Below are 14,812 nucleotides of genomic sequence, written 5' to 3' on the forward strand. Positions count from 1 at the left end.
CTGAATCAATATTGGAGTTACTTTTGTATGTTGGTGGAAGGATGACACCATGGCTGACGTATTTCTTTAAGACAGGTAATGTTATGTTTTAAAAATCATGCAATGCTTATGTAGATTGTGTTGTTTTGCGAATGGGTTATATGCACAGAAGTATTGTTCAGCCACTGAAATCTGAAATAGTAAACTGCCACATTTCACTCATTTATAGTGTAAATACAACAATGTTTTGAAGTACTAACATCTAAATATTGTACCTCTGTCGCACAGTAATGTCAACAAAAAAAAAAAACATTAAAGTGAGATGTCATGTAGACAATTCTGGAAAAGTCAAATTATGGTTATTCACCCTATATCCTAATAAAACTTATTGTTAACCAGGTTACAGATTATTACTGTAGCATTTTACAGTTTTTAATCATTATTTATCACTGCCATTTTTTACAGTGCAAAAATAAAACCTTGCTGTTAAACAGTTATTATGTGACAGGATGCTAAATGTTTGCTGAGTCGATGAATTTTTAAAGGTAATAATAATACTAAATATGTTCAGTTTCTTGTTTCGCCTGTGTATGATTTTTTGCCTCTCAAAGTGCTGGTAGCCATTGACTCACCAAGAGTCAAAATTCCAACCCAAAATCTTATCTTTTGTAATGTTCTTCTGAAGAAAATAAGGCATTTACTGTGCATCTTGGATAGACCTAGATTAAATAAATTACCAGTTTATTTTTATTAGTGAATTATCCCTTTAATTCTTCGAACAGGAAACAGAAGGACAGAACAATCAAATGACTTGAACTGAGATCTTTATCCTCTCCCACCGACCAACGCCATGTGTCAGCATAAATAAACAGGGCAAGCTCACAGCAGGGAAAGCGAACGCACAAGCGAGTAATTTGCAGACATGACAAGTTAGATCACAACACGCCACCTGCACCCTTTTCTCTAAATCTTATCTCAATGATCCAGTCGTACAAGATGTTTTTCTTTGTTTTAAATCAAAATAAAAGCCATTCAGAAAAATCCTCACCATTCTCAGGAAAACAAGAAAAAAGACTTTGGATTATGTACAACAAATTGCAGCAAAGCCTTATAGAGTTAAAAAGGCTTTAATAGCTTTGGGCAGCAGTCAATAAGCTATTGCCAGTTGTTTATGGCATGAGAAGGTCACTGCCCTTTTTCAAAGCCTTATCAAGGCCTTTGCCCCATCCTAGGGCTATAGTCATACCTGACAGTCGGATTACAATGATGGACAACTGCAAGATCTTTCAGTTTTAATGCTAAAGTAGGGAAACTAGTAACAGTATCAGGTTTCTAGCTAGACAAAAGTCATCTTTAGTAGCAAAGAGGGTTCTGAAATGTGAAATACACTGTGGACCTAGGATAGAATTAGCTTTTCATTGGAATTAGTTTTGAACAGTCAACATTACCGGTGGTTCTTGGTAATGGGACAGTTCACTAAATGTGAAAGCTGAGTCATTCAAGAAATGTATTATCTGATTAGGCCTGTCACAATAATCAACATATCGACTTAGATCTTGCAATACATGGACATGACCTAAATAATTTTTGGTGTTGCAATATATATATATATATATATATATATATATATATATATATATATATATATATATATATACACACACACAAATATATTTAAAGCCATTTTAAAGCACATTTACATTCTTCCTTACCAGTGTCAGTGTGTATAATTGGACATTTACTTTATGACATTTAATAGGACTTATAATGGGACACTTTTTTTGACATCAAATTAAATTGTCTAAATAACCTTAAGAATGAAAAGCATTGTCCCTTGAATGCATTGATGGCTATTTGACATATTATTGCTCATGGCAGCAATTTCTGTAGCATTATATCGCACAACAAAAATTCTTTATCGTGACAAGCCTATTTCCGATGAAAATATTGACAATAAGTTCATGACACTATTAGTATAAGAGTTGTGAAAAAAGTCTAAATAAATAGAAGTGCAACATAAAATTTGTTTGTCACAACAGGAACTTATCGCGTTCATCTGTCAAATGCCATTTTGACTGGTACAACCTGTCTTGACATTTAGTGACATTTTGTTGTTCTTGACTTATCAAAGCTGTTCGTTTGTCCTTTTTCTAGGCTAGTTGTTGTAAACAGCAGGATTAATCTCATGAATTAGTGTCATGTATATCCCCAGAACACATGGGACTGTACTTTAATGCTATTCACCATAGCTGCACAACATTGGAAACAGCTCACAATGCAGTATTTTGTTTTTTTATATATTCCGATAGGGCTGCACGATATTGGAAAAATCTGATGTTGCTATGTTTTATTTTTCTGGGATCAATATAGCGATATAAATACTGTTTTAGAAGATGGTTTAATAGCTCTATTTTCTTGTTTCTAGTCCAAATATCAAAAACATATATCTACTAACTAAAAATATTGTTTAATTTTCACCGTCTAAAGAAATAAGTAAAAATTAGATTTTGCTTTGAGACTTTGAAATGTAGATATTTGGACTAATAAGACAGAAATTCTAAGTAAGAAATGTTTTTATTTGCATAAATCATATAAAGTCCATTTGAATTCAGTGATTAAATACAAATCTGTAGCTCCTGGTCAACTATAACTCAGACTGGACATTGCATATCTTTGCGATGTGACTATTGTGGATGTGCACTTTGTGAAATTGATGCTGAAACGATATATAGAGTATTTGCAGAGCTAGTGGAGATCAATGATTTTTAAAGAAAACAGACCTTAAACGCGCCTATTTTGTAATGGCATACAGTTCACCGGAAGCGCTTAACCTATGTTATTGACAAATTAAAAGTCCTTTAGCATACTTCCGCATATATCCTATTGTGCAGCCCTACATTCCGATATGAAAACAATTTCACTAGACGTATAGCTAAATGTGGAAATCACAGTTTAAGAATGGATGGGACGATTTTTGGGGGGAAGTAAAATGTAATAATGTAATAAAACCACACAAAAATAGACCAACTAATCAAAAACTGTTCATTTGTCCTTTTTCTATTCTAGTTGTTGTAAATAGCAGGATTAATCTCATGAATCTCATGACACAAATGAAATAAAACATTATGTTTTTTTCTAGGGAGCCAAACCCCAATATTCAGTATATTGCAAGAAAACAAAATATCTCATTTGTTTTCCCAATATTGTGCAGCCCTGGAGTTGCAATTTTTCTTTTGTGTCATTATTATTATCGTTATAGATGTGTCATTAAAAATGTACAGTTGCCATTATAACAATAGTACTTGGTGTAAACAGGGCTGGTATTTATTTTCACACATTTTATCATCAACTCTTATGGTAATTTTTTAAAATAATTTCAATACAAATTAATTACAAAAAACCATCATATATAATATGTTTTTTTTCTAAAAACAAAACAAGCAATCAAACACCATTTGGTTCATATGACTATAGACTACAAATCATTTAGAAAAATAATAGCAAGCCTCCATCCAACAATGGTACACAGTTTAAAGTATCATCAGTTTCTGTAGCGCAAGCCATATGGGACATAACAAACGAAGATCCACTTCTAATAGAGCATCTGTTACTCAAAAATGATACTTCTTTAAGGCTGAATAATCATTAAAAAGCAAAGGGCACGTGGTGGATTTGATTGTCACTCATTGTAATGTAAAAAGCAATTCCTTAACCATCTGCTAGATGAAAAGCTGCCCCTGACCTGTGTCCATTTCCTGCCTGCAGTTCTTTGTCAGTGTGGCCTTGGGGTGGTATTTGTGCTACTAACCCAAACCCACCATTTATGAAACATCCTTCTGATAATGTTTACCATATTACAGGACACATTATTCACTCTCTACCCATCTCCCTTTAAAAAAGAGGAAAAATATTGAAGATTCAGCCACAAACCCTCCAGCATTACCACTTATGTGGAGCAGCTCTATTGATTTCCACTGTACCCAGACTGTAGGCCATGTCTATTTTTTGGTGAGGATGTTTCCACCAAGGCCTCTCGAGAGGGGAAATACACACAGACACACACACACATTTATATCCAACAGTAGTGATAGGCGAGACGGTAGCGAATGGCCCATTATCATGAGTACTTCCTTTCTGTGTCTATGTGGACTGATATTAATAGTCGCTCTCATTCGTGAATTGATGGAATGTAATTGAACATATGCCTGCCAGTGGAAAAGAGAAAATTAGTATGAATCATTCTCAGCTATCCCTGCAGAACAGCAGCAAGGCATCTTGGACATTATAGTTCAATTTTTGGAACATAACAGCATCACAGAATAACAGGTTTTTCTATGAGCTTTTAATTGAAAGTAATTTTATATACAGTTGAAGTCAGAATTGTTAGCCCTCCTTTGATTTTTTTTTCTTTTTTAAATATTTTTCAAATGATGTTTAACAGAGCAAGGAAATTTTCACAGTATGTCTGATAATATTCTTTTTTCTGGAGAAAGTCTTATTTGCTTTATTTAGTCTAGAATAAAAGCAGTTTTTTTTAAACATTTAAAAAAAACTTCAACTCACATATACCAAACATTTTTTCACCCATATTTTTACTATTTATTATCCCGAACTTCCGATTCCGATTCAGCTCCCTATGGGAGAAATGACTAGGAATAATAAACTGCAGAAAACAGTCAAATTACTTGCTGTAAAAACAAGTGCTTGCATGATTATACAAATAAAGCAAAATCATATGATAAGAAAATGTCAGTTTGCAACATCAAGCAGCAGAAGGAGCTGTTTTTAATGTCTAAAATGAAAGAAAGTGAATGAGACTGGAAGTCTTGAGCCAAAGAGAATCAAATGGCTGCACCCGCTTGTACAAGAAGAATAAGGTGACTAAACATACTTTAAAGTTTTATAGTTATAGTTACACATTTAAATATTTATATAAAATTTGGATAAAATGTAATTCTATAAGGGTGGCATGGTAGCGCAGTGGATAGCGCTATCACCTCACAGCAAGAAAGTCTCTGGTTCGAGCCCCAGCTAGGTCAGTTGGCATTTCTATGTGGAGTTTGCATGTTCTCCCAGTGTTCGTGTAGGTTTCCTCCATGTGCTTGGGTTTCCCCCACAAAGACACATGCTATAGTTGAATTGGGTAAGCTAAATTGTCTGTAGAGTATGTCCTGGTCCTCCAGGTTGGGGGTTGAGCGTTGGGCTAATGACCCACCTCAAAAAAATCAGATGTTATGAAACCAAAATGTGGCTAAATATCAATTTCGATATAAACTGCCCTGAAAGTCTATAAAATGTTGTCTATGGACATGATACATTCTATTTTGGGGTTTGAGTTAAATTAATAAAATCAAACTGATTTTATAGATTACCAGTAAAGTCTCAAATGTTTCAAATAACTCTTGTCTCACAAAAATAAAATGTTCAATGTTCATACGGGTGAAACATTGCATATTTGTAAATAAAAATGAAACAACACACTTTTGTATTTATTAAAATACATTCAAAAATAAGTGACCATAAAAAGTGATCAAAATATGGATCGAATCTACAGTGGTTGAGGGTAGGTAACAAAAATCTAAATTAAATATTAGTTTGGGACAGCATTGTGTCATCAAATGATTATTGTAGTCAACATGCATATCAAGAGTTTTTGGTATATAAACTTGTTACACTGAATGACATTTTAGAAAGTGTCTTCTCTAAGTCGTGGCAAAAATATAGGTTTTATTTTTTTATTAAATGAAAAGGACATGTTCTACCCTATATATTTTTACAGATTACCACCATGAACTAAAAAGTCATGTGGACAGATTTATAGACTCCCAAGTCTTGTTTGGATCCTTTTGTTTTTTGTCTTTTGCTGCCTCATAACAATTTAAAGATCAAGTTGAGACAAAAGAGAAAAACAAGTCTAAAACAGCTATAAAACACATGAAAGCAGTGACCTACTAAAACATTGAATATTTCACACTAATTTGACACAGATATTTTGAATATCCACATGATACTTACAAAACTATAGCAGTGAATGCTAAAAACATCTTCAAACATTATCTGGTTTCATCAGGTCAGCAAATACAACATAAAAGCACACGCTCACCCACTCTTTCTGGATGTACTACAAATGTACTTTGTACATTTCAAAATCTCAACCATCTGATGCCATATTTGCCAGTGTGCCTTTCTAAGGACACGGTCAATTTAGAGTGACACCAGTGTCCTTAATGCAATAAGGGATCAATTATACGACACTGGGTCACACTTGTGCTGTAACTGAGTTGGTTAAATTGAATTGAACTGAACTGAATCCACATACCCCTCTGAGGCATTGCTAGCAACCCTAAATGCAGGGGCTTTGAATTGATCTGTACTTCCAAGCTTAAAGATAACGGCCAACCCATGGAGAGAAATTGACAATCAGAGCACTATACCTTAAAGCAATTTTTAGATCCAGCTAGTGCAGAGGGAATGTAAAAAAACACATTAAAAAGAGCTAAAACTGACTCACCTCCCTAAAATACCCATTTTTAAGTTACACTTCTAGAAGTCTTTAGTATACACAGGCTGGGAATATTATCTTTAGTGGTCAACCTTCCTTTGTTGTGCAACAGGAAGATGAGCTGGTTGTCAGGTTTCACATGGTGAACATACTGGATTTACAACTATATCATATAACACCACCAGTGCAGTGTTAAAGGGTGAGAAACTGAAATTTGACAAAGGCTTAAAGATAAAACTCCGCTAACCAACATACAGTATAGACTCAAATGCAATTGAGAGGGGGGATGGTAAGTGTTTAATGTGTGCTTCAATTAAGCACTCTATACCCTAAAAACCTCAAGAGGAAAAAAGCCTTGCTTTTTAACAGCACTTGCCCATTAAAAAAGCATAGTTCCTATAGACACATCTGTCTATTAAACCACCCTGATTGGCAAATGCTGAGTATGGAATTTATTAGTTAATAGCTTAAAGGAATCAGAAACACTGACCCCATTATTTAATGCATGCAACTGAACGGCCAGATTATAATATAATATAATATACTTGATTTTATATTGTATTCATGCTTGTAGTTTTGTTTTCTTGTATCGTTTCGGTTTGAAAATTAAGCATTTAATAGGTTCACTTACACAACAGTTATTTTTAAGACCAAACATAAAAATTCACACCGATAAATTATGTTTCATTATGTATATTTTGCATAACAGCAAAAAGAAACATCAAAACAATTAGGCATGGGACAATAAAGGTTTTCAAGGTATACCACAGTTTAGAAAAGTCAAGGTTTTAAAACTGCCAACATTTTCTGCTATACCGTTCCTTTGGTATGTGCAAGATCTTTTCTAACTTTTTTAAACATTTTTTTTATTTAATTCTTTAGGACAATAGTATCTCCAGCAGAAAAGATATCCAAAGATGCCATTTTAAAATGTAAAAAAAGAAGTCAACAAGTCATTTGAATTATTTAGCCTGACATGTTTACTGTTCCAAAATATTGAAAATGTTTCTCAAAATAATATATATTGTCTTCAATAGGGACAAATTTTTTACCCATTTAAAAAGAATATATTTAAAAAGAATATATTTTAAAGCAATAACAACAATATCGTGAAACTGTGATATTTTTGTCCAAGGTTATCAGAATCGTATACCGGCCCATGCCTGAAAACAATGCATCATGCTGGGCTCAACATTTCTAAAAATCAAACTTGCTTGGTGAGCACCAAGTTCAGATTGCAGCGTTCACACGTAATCAGATCATGAACAACATCTGTGTGCTTACACTTGGCAGGTTTGGTCTGTTTGAAATTAAATGTTGTGTTAAATTTCATTAAATAATTGTGACAGAGTCTGAAACCAATGAAATAATTGGTGTCAGTTTATCTGCAATTTAATGCAACTCTGAATAAAGACATCTAAATTAGCCCAAAACAATTTGAATGGAAACAAACCCGCCGAGTGTAAAAACACCCTTAGTATACATTTGTGTTTCAAGCATGTGCTGTTATCATAAAACCATCTAAAATGAAAAAAGGGTGGCGTAAATCATTTGTAACCACAAGAACAAAATAAAAAAGTTTTTGTCTTTAAAAACACAAGCCTAAAAACAAGCCCTACAGATAAAAGAATCATTTCTTATCCTTCTTAAATTTGGACTGAAATGCGTCACTCTTTCACACTCTCAGGATGTCACATGTTTCTGTCTCCTATTGTTTGTCTTTCTCAGGAAGCAGGAAGTTCAGAATCAGCGTCTGTATAGGAGCAGTGGAGAAAATGGGCTTTTCTGTGGACTTCTGTCTTCCTCAGGTCTTTCAAAACCAGTCTGTGTTTCTAATCAACAGCTTTCACATGTGTCAACAGGAAACAAGCATACACATGTTCCCACTCAGGTAGTCTCTTGAGTACCATTGTTTAGCAAGGTTTAAACAAGAAACATAAACTTGTTTTTTTAACCATAATTATGAAAAAGATATAGCACTGAGTAACTGTGAATTAACTAAATACAATAATGTAAACACTCATTGAAGGCTCCTTTAAGAGTCAGGTGCTCTGTCAAAATAACATCATATAGGCTATTTGATCACCAAAAACACTTTCCGCAAAGTTTAAATCATGTCTGTCTTTCTGTGTGATCCTGTATGGGAAGATTATGAGCTATTTGTTTTTGTATTTCAGATAATAAATAGCGCCTCTGGTACATGCGGTGAAGTTTCTGACATCAGTCTGGGCTTTACACATCGCGAGACCGTCATGTATATCAAACATGCTGTACACATCAAAGAAACTGAACTTCTTTTCATCAAGTTATTATAATATTGTATATCCAGTATCCCTAAAGCACAAGCACATACATAACAAGCAGTCGATTCAATAACAAGGGGAGCTCACCTCTCTTTATGGTCGGTATTGTTGTGTTCAAGCCCCAGGTTGGCGCAAATCTTTTGTCTTTTTTTTGTTACCGGAGGCTAAAATAACTCCGTTGTCTCCGTGATATGGCGTCCAGAGTCATGAATACAAAGAGAAAGCCGGCGTGCAAAGCAATAGCAGCCGGTGATAGAGTTCATGACAGGTTTGTGAGGACTCGGGCAGTGTCGGTGAAGCGGTGTCCGTTGACTGGTTTACCGCTGCCTCTCTCTTCTCCTCCCCTTCAGCCCAGCCGGAGCAGGCGAATCTCCCTCAGCCGTTACCATGGGGATATGAACGCCATTGACTCGCGCGCGCGGGATGAACACACACATGTAAACACTGTAAAAAAAAAAAAAAAAAAAAAAGGCTACACAATTGCTTGATGCTGTCCCAACACAAATTGATTCAGTTAAGTAATTGTGTTTAAAAATCTAAGAGAATTGAACTTAACACATTATCCTCATAAAGACTCGAGAATTGTGTTGATTCCGCTAATTTTTGATCAGTAGATTGAACAAGCAGCAAAAAAAATTAAAAATAAAATCTGTCGAGTGTAACGTTAGCCTTCACTGTAAAAAAATTCAGGGTTCCATACAATTTATTCATGCTGTCTCAACACAAATCAATTAAGTTAACACGTTTAAGTAGAGTAAACACAAAACAATTTAGTTGTCCCAAAAAATCTAAAGAATTGTGCTGTTTCAGCTCGTTTTAAATAAGTAGTTTGAACAAGCAGCAACAATAATTTTTTGAGGTTTGTGGCTTCATAAAATAAAATAAAATAAACACAAACATTTTATTTAAGTAGGCATACAGACACCTTCAAATAATAATGATAATAGAATAAAATATTTAAATATAAAAAAAATATTTAAATGTAGATGTGACAGCATAAAATAAAATTACAATTTAAATGAAAAAAAAATAATAAATTTGTTTATTAATAAAATAATAAAAATGTGCTTGGACTAGATGAAATATGGAAAAAAAAAACCACACATATAGTTAAATATAGACACAAAAACTATTTTGGTTTGGTTTTATAACTGTTATTCATTCATTCATTTTCTTTTCAGCTTAGTCCCTTTATTAATCTGGGGTCGCTACAGCGGAATGAACCATCAACTTATCCAGCATATGTTTTTACGCAACGGATGCCCTTCCAGCTGCAACCCATCACTGGGAAGCACTCATACACTCTCATTCACACACATACATACAGTACGGACAATTTAGCTTACCTAATTCACCTACAGCACATGTCTTTGGACTTGCACCCAGAGGAAACCCACACGAACGTGGGGAGAACATGCAAACTTCACACAAAAATGCCAACTGACCCAGCCGGCTCAAACCAGCGACCTTCTTGCTGTGAGGCGACAGTGCTAACCACTGAGCCACCATAAAATAAATAAGTTGTCCCAAAAAAAAAAACAAGAATTGTGTTGTTTCAGCTTGTTTAGTAGTTTGAACAAGCAGCAAAATTTATTTAATTTATTTTTAGCGTAGGCTACTGTGGCTGCTTAAAATAAAATAAACACAAAAATAACATTTTAAGTAAAGACACGGTGCCTTCAAATAATAATAATAATAATAATAATAATAATAATAATAATAATAATCTAATAAAATATTTTAATCTAAAAAAAAATCTGAACATAGAATACAAATCTTGCAAAAATCAGAATATAAATCCTAAGCATAAAAAAAGACATTCTAAATAAAAATAAACCTGTGCCTGGATTAGATTATGGAAGAAAAAAATCCTAAACATATAGTCAAATTTAGACGCACAAAAACTATTTAGGTTTTGTTCTGTAACTGTTTAAAAGTTTAAAAAGGTTTGAAAAATAATATGTAGGCCTAAATTTAAATTAGTTAATTTCACCGAGATTTATCTTGTTTACAGAAAACATCTACAGGTGAACTTTATTTCATGAAACATTGCGGGTCCAAAACCATAACACAAATGTTTTATGAACTTAATGCAAAAAGTACCACCAAGTAATTTCTTTCAGACATTCAGCATAATGGCATGTTTTTTTTTCTTTATTTTTTTGTTTGACATGCCATAAGAACTGAACATACTGTACAAGTACATGCCATTTTAGCACCACTACACCTTCCACAGATATGAATTAATATTAGATTCTGTATAACCATCATCATATTGCATTTTAATACAACATGCATCAGTCATACATACAATACAGAAAAGAATTGGCTGATGCTCATGCTGACTTTTTTCTTCTTATAGACCTTTTCTCCTTCTGTATCTTAGTTATGGAAAAGGAGGAGTGTAAGTGATTGCAATCTCATCTTGTCCGTCTCTGTGATTTCACACATGGCTGGATGACACTGTGATGCCTGCTTTCTCTCCCACATCCATTTGATCCAGCTGATTATCCAGTAAGACGGGTTAATGAGTTCTCTGGTCACATCACAGAGAAAAGACCCACTTTTCACCTCAGTGACCACAACAAATCACTGGACACCACAATCACAACACACATTAGTCCAAATGAAGGACATGTCACCTTGAACTTTACATTGATTGAAGTTGAAAGTATAGCTGCATGTGAGATTTTCTTAAGAACCCAAAAATACCAAGAATGTATTTTTGGTTCCAGCAGTCTTGATGAAATCAAAGACAAACTGTACAACAACCTGGATGAAATGTAAAGTTAAAACAAAAATATAAAATATCCAGCATTAAAAACAAAACAAGCAATGACATTAAAAACATTTTAAATATAAAAATATTTATAATAATAATAATAATAATAATAATAATATATATATATATATATATATATATATATATATATATATATATATATATATATATATATATATATATATATATATATATATATATATATATATATATATGAGAAAATATATATTTTTAAAATTCTAAACATATCATTTACCTATAAATAAGTAACACATCTGTTTTGTCATTGTTCTGTTATTGGATTATATATTTCTTTTTGGTTCCAGTAGTCGGAATGGGACCAAATAGAAATGTAAAGTAAATGTGCACAAAATTGAACAAACATAGATCTGTCTGTGGTACATTTCTTCATGTGAAATGTAAATATAAAGATGTGGGATGTAGTATATGTAGGCTTTCCACTTTAAAAAAAGAGAGTGAGAAGCCTGTGAGAGCAAAGAGGGAGGGAGAGGAATGGGGAAGGAAGGGAGTGCCAGTGCTCAAAACAATAGAAAATCTCCCAGAAAGAGAAGCAATAGGCCTATACTGCAGGAAAACGGAAAAAAAGTGGCTTATAACATGCTGGATTTTAGTCACTGAATTCAATTTTAATTTTGCATGAATAAAATCAATCAGTAACCCCACCACCACCAACAACAACAATAAATGTAACTTTATTATTGTTGTCATTAATGATTGATCTTATTTTTGAAAATGAAAATTCTATTCAATGCCTTAAAGTGCAGCACAGTGGTGCAGTGGGTAGCACAGTTGCCTCACAGCAAGAAGGTCGCTGGTTCGAGCCCTGGCTGGGGAGTTTGCATGTTTGCGTGGCATGTGTGTGTATAGATGGCATGTGTATAGATGGCATGTGTGTGTATAGATGTTTCCCAGTGATGTATTGCGGCTGGAAGGGCATCCACTGCGTAAAACATATAAGTTAAGTTGGCGGTTCATTCCGCTGTGGTGACCGCAGATTAATAAAGGGACTATAAGCTGAAAAGAAAATGAATGAATGAATCCCATAAAAGTCAATTGTAAATAATAAATACAAAAATACACACACACAGCTTTGTTCTGTTACCATTGTCACTTTGTCCAAAACAAATTCCTCTTTTATAGATCTATTAAATTAACAAAACATTATTAATTCGTTACGAAGTATGATATGCTCATGGCTAAACGGTATTGGTCAATTAAAAAACAAAAACAGAGAAAACGACTGTGTCATGCATTAATGGAAATTGGTAAATTATATTCCTTGCCCTGATTTTAAGAAAGCAAGAGACACGTGCAAACACAATAGAGCTTTGATAAGCTATAAGTAATGATAAGCTATTGTTTACTGCCATCTAGAGGATCAAACAGTTTTTACTAGTCAGGTAATTAGAAATGTTTGGCTCCATCTGTTGGAGAAACATTTAAAGACAGAAAGGGACTGGAGAAGTAAGCATTTGAATTGTCTTGTTCTACAACACTAGTGTACATTAACAAAGTCCCTTTCCATAGTCTTTGAACTTAACCGAACGATTTTTAAGTTTATACTGTGTTAACGCAGCGACGTCAGGCTAATTGTTTTTGCGGTGTTTTAATGCATTTTATCCTACCTCAAGTTGAAGCAACACGAAGCATCAATTTTGTCACGCAAGTTTGTTAACAAGCTAACCACAAACACACACATTAACTTTCCAAAATTAGATTATGTGCTAAATTAATTTAGTTTAGCGTGTGTGTGAATGATATGTGTGTGTATGGATATTTCCCAGTACTGGGTTGCAGAATGGAAGGGCATCCGCTGCGTAAAACATATGCTGGATAAGTTGGCGGTTCATACCGCTGTTGAGACCCCTGATGAATAAAGGGACTAAACCGAAAAGAAAATGAATGAATGAATTTAGTAAATAGCTAAAACCGACATTGTAGACATTGAATAAAAGATTCAATTCAAATAATATTAGCGTAGCCGACTTTGCAGCTACTGTCATTCAATTATTTGGCTTCAAAGACCTCATGAAGATGGGCCAATACTGATGATTATGCAAATGAAAACAATTAAAACTAACTTGTTTCAAAGACGGGAAATATCACCAGAGTTATTTTTCGTTCAAAAATCTTACTCTTTTATGCACAGTGTTCATTATAGTCATTATAAATGTTCATAGGTCCAACATGATGCAAAGTCAAGTGTTTCTCAGAACGGAATTCAAGATTTTTTGTGAAAAAGCTAATTAAACATTTCAGTTGTGGTTCTATTTGTTACAAGGAATGATGTTCTGCTGTTCATCTACCTTACCTTACATTTTATTAGTCTGTACTCCATCATAGGCCTAGCATAACAGAAAACGTTACTTTCATTTCCCCTCAATATATTGTTCGTGTGCATCTTAACTATAAGTTTGATTCCAAATGAAATTAAAGGGATAATTGAAAAGCAACTCACTGTAACCATTCAGTTCCATGATATATATATATATTTTTTTTTTTTGCTTACATTCCAACATTTCTCTAAATATATTTTGTGTTAAACAGAAGAAAGGGTTAAAACAAGTAAAGAGTGGGTGAACTATCCCTTTAAAGTAATATAGATCTCGCTTTAAATCCTAAACCTATATTCCTTTCTGTCCATTTAGGACCATTTTGGATGTCTTTTATGAACAGAACCATTCCTCTGAGATGATGAGTGTGGATCATCTGCTGGACTGTTTGTTTTTGGGAAACATAATGTTTGACGTAAGTAATAATAATCATCTGTAAAATAAAACATCCGTAAATAAAAACTAAAATATAATTAACCTCATTATAGTTTTGCTGTAGTTTGGTTCACAACCTCTAGGACTGATAACATAGGAAATCATTTTTGTTTGTGAGCTTCACCCAGGGGTGGATTTAACCAATAAGCAATGTAAGTGGTCGCTTAAGGCCCCAGGAAATCTGGGGGGGCTCAATAAATATCTAGAAGTATAAATTATACCTATAAACTATATATAAAATTGTTTTCTATCATATCATATATGGTGAGCGTCAGAAAATACACATTTTATTCAATATAAATTAAAATATATTATTATAATAATTCAAAGTTATGTAGTAATAATATTATTATTAAAATAAATTATTATTGTTACATCTGCACAAGTTTGTCCACCACCCCCAATCATAGACCACTCCAGCAGGTAAATTTATATATATATATATATATATATATAT

At 33.5% G+C, this 14,812-nt stretch overlaps 1 protein-coding gene across 1 annotated transcript in view; it reads right to left on the bottom strand.

Moving 5' to 3' along the window:
• Positions 1–9,099, bottom strand: part of frmd4ba (FERM domain containing 4Ba) — a 92,747-nt gene extending 83,648 nt beyond the window's left edge. Inside the window, exon 1 of the mRNA XM_056460372.1 lies at positions 8,872–9,099. The gene's annotated coding sequence lies outside the window, so the exon portion shown is untranslated. The remainder of the gene's footprint in view (positions 1–8,871) is intronic.
• Positions 9,100–14,812: the final 5,713 nt, after the last annotated feature.

This window comes from Danio aesculapii, chromosome 6, assembly GCF_903798145.1.
Source record: "Danio aesculapii chromosome 6, fDanAes4.1, whole genome shotgun sequence".
NCBI lineage: Eukaryota > Metazoa > Chordata > Actinopteri > Cypriniformes > Danionidae > Danio > Danio aesculapii.